We start from the raw sequence: 9982 nt of genomic DNA, 5'->3' as shown, positions 1-9982 counted from the left end.
CCTACTCCCGACTTCTATGGGAGAAGCATCTCTATCCCTGCCATTGGAGCAAACAACTTTGAGCTTAAGCCTCAATTAGTTTCTCTAATGCAACAGAATTGCAAGTTCCATGGACTTGCATTGGAAGATCCTCATCAGTTTTTAGCTGAATTCTTGCAAATCTGTGACACTGTCAAGACTAATAGAGTTGACCCTGAGGTCTACAGACTTATGCTATTCCCTTTTGCTGTAAGAGACAGAGCTAGGATATGGTTGGACTCACAACCTAAAGAAAGCCTGAACTCTTGGGAAAAGCTAGTCAATGCCTTCTTGGCAAAGTTCTTTCCACCTCAAAAATTGAGTAAGCTTAGAGTGGAAGTCTAAACCTTCATACCGAAGGAAGGTGAATCCCTCTATGAAGCTTGGAAAAGATACAAATAATTGATCAGAAAGTGTCCCTTTGACATGCTTTCTGAATGAAGCATTATAGGTATCTTCTATGATGGTCTGTCTGAACTGTCCAAGATGTCATTAGACAGCTCTGCTGGAGGATCTCTTCATCTGAAGAAGACGCTTGCAGAAGCTCAAGAACTCATTGAAATGGTTGTAAATAACCATTTCATGTACACTTCTGAAAGGAATCCTGTAAACAATGGGACGAATCAGAAGAAAGGAGTTCTTGAGATTGATACTCTGAATGCCATATTGGCTCAGAACAAAATATTGACTCAGCAAGTCAATATGATTTCTCAAAGCCTGTCTGGAATGCAAGCTACACCAGGCAGTACTAAGGACGCTTCATCTGAAGAAGAAGCTTATGATCCTGAGAACCCTTCAATGGAAGAGGTGAATTACATGGGAGAACCCTATGGAAACACCTATAATCCTTCATGGAGAAATCATCCAAATCTCTCATGGAAGGATCCACAGAGACCTCAACAAGGTTTCAACAACAATAATGGTGGAAGAAACAGGTTTAGCAATAACAAGCCTTTTCCATTATCTTCTCAGTAACAGACAGAGAATTCTAAGCAGAGCCACTCTGACTTAGCAACCATGGTCTCTGATCTAATCAAAACCACTCAAAGTTTCATGACTGAAACAAGGTCCTTCATTAGGAACTTGGAGGCACAAGTGGGTCAGCTGAGTAAGAAAGTTACTGAACTCCCTCCTAGTACTCTTCCAAGCAATACAGAAGAGAATCCAAAAGGAGAGTGCAAGGCCATCAACATGGCCGAATTTGGAGAGGAGGAAGAGGCAGTGATCGCCAATAAGGAAGACCTCAATGGACGTCCACTGGCCTTCAATGAATTCCCTAATGAGGAACCATGGGAATCTGAGGCTCACACTGAGACCATAGAGATTCCATTGGATTTACTTCTGCCATTCATGAGCTCTGATGAGTATTCTTCCTCTGAAGAGGACGAAGATGTCATTAAAGAGCAAGTTGCCAAGTACCTTGGAGCAATCATGAAGCTAAATGACAAGTTATTTGGTAATGAGACTTGGGAGGATGAACCCCCTTTGCTCACCAAAGAACTAGATGACTTACTAGGCAGAGATTACCTTAAAAGAGACAGGACCCTGGGAAGTTCTCAATACCTTGTACCATAGGCACCATGACCTTTGAGAAGGCTCTGTGTGACCTAGGGTCAAGCATAAACCTCATGCCTCTCTCTGTAATGGAGAAGCTAGGGATCTTTGAGGTACAAGCCGCAAGAATCTCACTAGAGATGGCAGACAATTAAAGAAAATAAGCTTATGGACTTGTAGAGGATGTTCTGGTAAAGGTTGAAGAGCATTACATCCCTGCTGATTTCATCGTCCTAGAGACTGGGAAGTGCATGGATGAATCCATCATCCTCGGCAGACCCTTCCTAGCCACAGCAAAGGCTGTGATTGATGTTGACAGAGGATAATTGATCATTCAAGTGAATGAAGAATCCTTTGTGTTTAAGGCTCAAGGATACCCCTCTGTAACCATGTAGAGGAAGTATGAAGAGCTTCCCTCAAAACAGAGTCAAACAGAGCCCCCACAGTCAAACTCTAAGTTTGGTGTTGGGAGGCCACAACCAACTTCTAAGTTTGGTGTTGAACCCCCACATTCAAACTCTAAGTTTGGTGTTGGGAGGTTCCAACATTGCTCTAAGTATCTGTGAGGCTCCATGAGAGCCCACTGTCAAGCTATTGACATAAATAAGCGCTTGTTGGGAGGCAACCCAATGTTATATTTATCTTTTTTCCTTTGTTATTTTATGTTTTCTATAGGTTGATGATCATGGGAAGTCACAAAATCAATTGAAAAAGTAAAAACAGCATGAAAAACAGAAAGAAAAATAGCACACCCTGGAGGAAAAACTTGCTAGCGTTTAAACACCAGTAAGGGCAGCAAATGGGCGTTTAACGCCCAGTCTGGCACCATTATGGGCGTTTAACGCCAGAAAGGGGCACCAGACTGGCGTTTAACACCAGGAATGGGTAAGAAGCTGGCGTTAAACGCCAGAAATGGGCACCAGTCCAGCGTTTAACGCCAGGATTGGTAGAAGGAGCATTTTTGCTCGCCACTTGGTGCAGGGATGAATTATCTTTGACACCTCAGGATCTGTGGACCCCACAGGATCCCCACCTACCCCACCACTCTCTCTCTTCTTTACCCATTCACCAATCACCTCAACACCTCTTCCCCAAAAACCCCTCACCTATTAAATCCCACCATTCTCTTCACCACTCACATCCATCCTTCATAAAACCCTACCTACCTCACCATTCAAATTCAAACCACTTTCCATCCCAAACCCACCCATAATGGCCAAACCTTACCCCTCTCTCCACCCCTATATAAACATATCTTCACTCCTTCATTTCACACAATCTATACACTACTTCTCCCCCTTGGCCAAAACACAAAGCCCCCCTCCATCTCCTCTATTTCTTCTTCTTCTACTCTCTTCTTTCTTCTTTTGCTCGAGGACGAGCAAACCTTCTAAGTTTGGTGTGGTAAAAGCATTGCTTTTTGTTTTTCCATAACCATTTATGGCATCTAAGGCCGGAGAAACTTCTAAAAGGAGGAAAGAAAAGACAAAAGCTTCCCCCTCCGAGTCATGGGAGATGGAGAGATTCATCTCAAGGGTGCATCAAGACCACTTCCATGAAGTTGTGGCCATGAAAAAGGTGATCCCCGAGGTCCCTTTCAAACTCAAAAAGAGTGAATATCCGGAGATCCGACATGAGATCCGAAGAATAGGTTGGGAAGTTCTTACCAACCCCATTCAATAAGTCGGAATCTTAATGGTTCAAGAGTTCTATGCCAATGCATGGATCACCAAGAACCATGATCAAAGTGTGAACCCGAACCCAAAGAATTGGCTTACAATGGTTCGGGGGAAATGCTTAGATTTTAGTTCAGAAAATGTAAGGTTGGCATTCAACTTGCCCATGATGCAAGGAGATGAACACCCCTACACTAGAAGGGTCAACTTTGATCAAAGGTTGGACCAAGTCCTCATAGACATTTGTGAAGAGGGCGCTCAATGGAAGAGAGATTCAAGAGGGAAGCCGGTTCAACTGAGAAGGCATGACCTCAAGCCCGTGGCTAGGGGATGGTTAGAGTTTATCCAACGCTCGATCATTCCCACTAGCAACCGGTCTGAAGTTATTATAGACCGGACTATCATGATTCATAGCATCATGATTGGAGAGGAAGTAGAAGCTCATGAGGTTATATCCCAAGAACTTTATAAGGTGGCGGACAAGTCCTCTACCTTGGCAAGGTTAGCCTTCCCTCATCTCATTTGTCACCTCTGTAATTCAGTTGGAGTTAGCATAGAGGGAGACATCCTCATTGATGAGGACAAGCCCATCACTAAGAAAAGGATGGAGCAAACAAGAGATCCTACTCATCATAAAATCCCTGAGATGCCTCAAGGGATGCACTTTCCTCCACAAAACTATTGGGATCAAATCAACACCTCCCTAGGAGAATTGAGTTCCAACATGGGACATTAAGGGTGGAGCACCAAGAACATTCCATCCTCCTCCATGAAATTAGAGAAGATCAAAGAATCATGAGAGAGGAGCAACAAAGGCAAGGAAGAGACATTGAGGAGCTCAAGCACTCCATAAGATCTTCAAGAGGAAGAACAAGCCGCCATCACTAAGGTGGACCCGTTCTTTAATCTCCTTGTTCTCTATTTTTCTGTTTTTTGAATTCTCATGCTTATGTTTATCTATGTTTGTGTCTTATGATCATTAGTGTCTTAGTGTCTATGCCTTAAAGTTATGAATGTCCTATGAATCCATCACCTTTCTTAAATGAAAAATGTTCTTAAATGAAAAAGAGAAGAATTGCATGAATTTTGAATTTTATAACAGATTAATTATTTTGATGTGGTGGCAATACTTTGACTTTTGAATGTATGCTTGAACAGTGCATATGTCTTTTGAATTTGTTGTTCATGAATGTTGGCTCTTGAAAGAATGATGAAAAAAGGAGACATGTTACCGAGGATCTGAAAAATCATAAAAATGATTCTTGAAGGAAGAAAAAGCAGTGAATTCAAAAAAAAAATTGTGATCCAAGGCAAAAAGAGTGTGCTTAAGAACCCTGGACACCTCTAATTGGGGACTCTAGCAAAGCTGAGTCACAATCTGAAAAGGTTCACCCAGTTATGTGTCTGTGGCATGTATGTATCCGGTGGTAATACTAGAAGACAGAGTGCTTTGGGCCACGGCCAAGACTCATAAAGTAGCTATGTTCAAGAATTATCATACTTAACTAGGAGAATCAATAACATTATCTAGATTCTGAGTTCCTATAGAAGCCGATCATTCTGAATTTCAAAGGATAAAGTGAGATGCCAAAACTGTTCAGAGGCAAAAAGCTAAAAGCCCCACTCATCTAATTAATACTGATCTTCATAGATGTCTTTGGAATTCATTGCATATTCTCTTCTTTTTATCTTATTCGATTTTCAGTTTCTTAGGGACAAGCAACAATTTAAGTTTGGTGTTGTGATGAGCGGATAATTTATACGCTTTTTGGCATTGTTTTTAGTATGTTTTTAGTATGTTTTAGTTAGTTTTTATTATATTTTTATTAGTTTTTAGTTAAAATTCACTTTTCTGGACTTTACTATGAGTTTGTGTGTTTTTCTGTGATTTCAGGTATTTTCTGGCTGAAATTGAGAGACCTGAGCAAAAATCTGATTCAGAGGCTGAAAAGGACTACAGATGCTGTTGGATTCTGACCTCCTTGCACTCAAAGTGGATTTTCTGGAGCTACAGAAGCCCAATTGGCGCGCTCTCAATTGCATTGAACATTAGACATCCTGGGCTTTCCCGCAATGTTTAATAGTCCATACTTTGCCCGAGATTTGATGGCCCAAACAGGCGTTCCAAGTCAGCTCAAGAATTCTGGCGTTTAACGCCGGAACTGGCACAAGAATGGGAGTTAAACGCCCAAACTGGCACAAAAGCTGGCGTTTAACTCCAAGAAAAGTCTCTACACATGAAAGCTTCAATGCTCAGCCCAAGCACACACCAAGTGGGCCCGGAAGTGGATTTTTATGTCATTTACTCATCTTTGTAAACCCTAAGCTACTAGTTCTCTACAAATAGGACCTTTTGCTATTGTATATTCATCTTTTGATCACTTTAGATCTTAGGATCATCTTTGGACGTCTAGTTCTTAGATCATGGGGAGGCTAGCCATTCGGCCATGCCTAGACCTTGTTCTTATGTATTTTCAACGGTGGAGTTTCTACACACCATAGATTAAGGTGTGGAGCTCTGTTGTACCTCGAGTATTAATGCAATTACTACTGTTCTCTTCAATTCAGCTTATTCTTGTTCTAAGATATTCATTCGCACCCAAGAACATGATGAATGTGATGATTATGTGACGCTCATCATCATTCTCACTTATGAACGCGTGCCTGACAACCACTTCCGTTATACAAGAAAACAAGGCTTGAATGTTTATCTCTTGGATTCCTTAATCAGAATCATCGTGGTATAAGCTAGAATTGATGGCGGCATTCAAGAGAATCCGGAAGGTCTAAACCTTGTCTGTGGTATTCTGAGTAGGATTCAAGGATTGAATGACTATGACGAGCTTCAAACTCGCGATTGTGGGGCATTAGTGACAGACATAAAAGAATCACTAGATTCTATTCCGACATGATCGAGAACCGACAGCTGAATAGCCGTGCTGTGACAGAGCGCGTTGAACATTTTCACTGAGAGGACGGGACTGTAGCCATTGACAATGGTGATGCCCAACATACAGCTTCCCATGGAAAGGAGTATGAAGGACTGGATGAAGACAGTTGGAAAGCAGAGAGACGGAAGGGACAAAGCATCTCCATACGCTTATCTGAAGTTCTCACTAATGAATTACATAAGTATCTCTATCTTTATTTTATGTTTTATTCATCTTTTAATTATCAACCCTCCATAACCATTTAAATCTGCTTGACTAAGATTTACAAGATGACCATAGCTTGCTTCATACCAACAATCTCCGTGGGATCGACCCTTACTCGCGTAAGGTTTATTACTTGGACGACCCAGTGCACTTACTGGTTAGTTGTGTGAAGTTGTGATAAAGAGTTGAGATTGCCATTGAGCGTACCATGTTGATGGCGCCATTGATTATCACAATTCCGTGCACTAGTCTCCTTGTTTGATCTTTAAATTTTCTTGTTTTGTGTCTTTTCTTGTTTCTCATATGCAATTTTGAATTCTTAGAGTCTAAACATTAAAAATTTTTAAGTTTGGTGTCTTGCATGTCTATCTTTTCTTAAAAATTTTCAAAAAAAAAAAGTTCTTGATTTTCATCATGATCTTCAAAGTGTTCTTGGTGTTCATCTTGACATTCATAGTGTTCTTGCATGCATTATTTGTTTTAATCCAAAATTTTTATGTTTTGAGTCATTTTGTTGTTTTTCTCTTTCCACATTAAAATTCAAAAATAAAAAAAAATATCTTTTCCTTATTTCACTCATAAATTTCGAAATCTTTCGGTTGACTTAGTAAAAAATTTTTAAAATAAGTTGTTTCTTGTTAGTCAAGTCAAGATTTCAATTTCAAAAATCCTATCTTTTCAAAACTTTTTCAAAAATCAAACCTTTTTCATCTTTTCTTTCATGTTTTTCGAAAATTTTAAAAAATTGTTTTTCAAAATCTTTTTCTTAATTTCATTTCAAATTTTCAAAAACTTTACTAACAATTAATGTGATTGATTCAAAAATTTTCAAGTTTGTTACTTTCTTGTTAAGAAAACTTCAACCTTTAAATTCTAGAATCATATCTTTTAGTTTCTTGTTAGTCAAGTCATTAACTTTAATTTTCAAAATCAAATCTTTCTAAATCTCTTTTTCAAATATTTTTCAAAATAAATTTCAATCATATCTTTTTAATCATATCTTTTCAATCATATCTTTTCAAACATAATCTTTTTCAAATCATATCTTTTTCAAAATCAATTTCAAAATCCTTTCTAACTTCTTATCTTTCCGAAATTGATTTTAAAATCTTTCTCAATTAACTACTTAACTTTTTGTTTGATTTTAAAATTCTTATCTTTTTCAAAACCACCTAACTACTTTTCTCTCTAATTTTCGAAAATCACCTTCCTCTTTTTAAAAAATCTTTTTTTAACTAATTTTTTTAATTTAATTTTATTCCTTTTCTTAATTTTCGAACTCTAACAAAATTTTAAAATAAAAACAAAAATATTTTCGCTTTCTTTTTAATTATTTTCGAAAACTCTCTCTCTCATCTCTTTCTATTTGTTTTATTTATTTACTAACACTTCTCCTCCACTAATCAAAAATTCGAACCCTCTCCCTCTCTGTGTTTGAATTCTTAATCTCTTCTCTCTACATCATTCTTCTATTCTTTTCTTTTTCTACTCACATAAAGGAATCTCTATACTGTGACATAGAGGATTCCTCTTTCTTTTCTGTTCTCTTCCTTTTTCATATGAACAGGAGCAAGGACAAGAACATTCTAGTTGAAGCTGACCCTGAACCTGAAAGAACTCTGAAGATGAAGCTAATAGAAGCTAAAGCACAACAATCTAGAGAAAACCTTATAGAGAATCTCGAAAAAGAAGCAGTGGCTGAACCCAACAACAATGCAAGGAAGATGCTTGGTGACTTTACTGCACCAAATTCCAACTTCCATGGAAGAAGCATCTCAATTCCTACCATTGGAGCAAACAACTTTGAGCTAAAGCCTCAATTAGTTTCTCTGATGCAATATAATTGCAAGTTTTATGGACTTCCATCAGAAGATCCTTTTCAGTTCTTAACTGAATTCTTGAAGATCTGTAATACTATTAAGACCAATGGAGTTGATCCTGAGGTCTATAAGCTTATGGTTTTTCCTTTTGCTGTAAGAGACAGAGCTAGAATATGGTTGAACTCTCAACCTAAAGATAGCCTGAACTCTTGGAATAAGCTGGTCACGACTTTCTTAGCCAAATTCTTTCCTCCTCAAAAGCTGAGCAAGCTTAGAGTGGATGTTCAAACCTTCAGGCAGAAAGAAGGTGAATCCCTCTATGAAGCTTGGGAAAGATACAAGCAACTAACCAAAAAGTGTCCATCTGACATGCTCTCAGAATGGACCATCCTGAATATATTCTATGATGGTCTATCTGAATTGTCTAAAATGTCATTGGACCATTCTGCAGGTAGATCTATTCACCTGAAGAAAACGCTTGCAGAAGCTCAGGAACTCATTGAAATGGTTGTAAATAACCAGTTTATGTACACCTCTAAAAGGAATCCTGTGAATAATGGGACGCCTCAGAGGAAGGGAGTTCTTGAAATTGATGCTCTAAATGCCATATTGGCTCAGAACAAAATGTTGAGTCAACAAGTCAGTTTGATTTCTCAGAGTCTGAATGGATTGCAAAATACATCCAACAGTACTAAAGAAGCATCTTCTGAAGAAGAAGCTTATGATCCTGAGAACCCTGCAATGGCAGAGGTGAATTACATGGGTGAAGCTTATGGAAACACCTATAATCCCTCATGGAGAAATCATCCAAATTTCTCATGGAAGGATCATGAAAAGCCTCAACAAGGCTTTAATAATGGTGGAAGAAACAGGTTTAGCAATAGCAAGCCTTTTCCATCATCCTCTCAGCAACAGACAGAGAATTCTGAGCAAAACCCATCTAGCTTAGCAAATATGGTCTCTGATCTATCTAAGGCCACTCTCAATCTCATAAATGAAATAAGGTCCTCCATCAAAAATTTGGAGGCACAAGTGGGCCAGCTGAGTAAAAGAGTCACTGAAACTCCTCCTAGTACTCTCCCAAGGAATACAGAAAAGAATCCAAAAAGAGAGTGCAAGGCCATCACCTTGCATGGTGTGGCCGAACCTAGAAAGGAGGAGGAGGACATGAATCCCAGTGAGAAAGACCTCATGGGACGTCCTCTAGACAAAAAGGAGTTCCCATTTTAGGAACCAAAGGAATCTGAGGTTCATATAGAGACCATAGAGATTCATTTGACCCTCCTTTTACCATTCATGAGCTCTGATGACTATTCATCTTCTGATGAAGATGAAAACATTGTTGAAGGGCAAGTTACCCAGTATTTAGGAGCAATCATAAAGCTGAACACCAAGCTATTTGGTAATGAGACTTGGGAGGATGAACCTCCATTGCTTATTAATGAACTGAATACCTGGGTTCATCACACTTTACCTCAAAAGAAACAAGATCCTGGTAAATTCTTAATACCCTGTACCATAGGCACCATGACCTTTGAGAAGGCTCTGTGTGACCTAGGGTTAGGTATTAACCTCATGCCACTCTCTGTAATGGAGAAACTGGGAATCTTTGAGGCTCAAGCTGCAAGAATCTCATTAGAGATGGCAGACAAATCCATGAAAAAGGCTTATGGACTAGTAGACGTGCTAGTGAAGGTTGAAGGCCTTTACATCCCTACTGATTTCATAATCCTAGACAATAGAAAGGATAAGGATGAAT

Source organism: Arachis stenosperma, chromosome 6, assembly GCF_014773155.1.
Source record: "Arachis stenosperma cultivar V10309 chromosome 6, arast.V10309.gnm1.PFL2, whole genome shotgun sequence".
Lineage (NCBI taxonomy): Eukaryota > Viridiplantae > Streptophyta > Magnoliopsida > Fabales > Fabaceae > Arachis > Arachis stenosperma.
The sequence above is the reverse complement of the archived record's forward strand: the minus strand, read 5'-3'. Positions refer to the sequence as shown.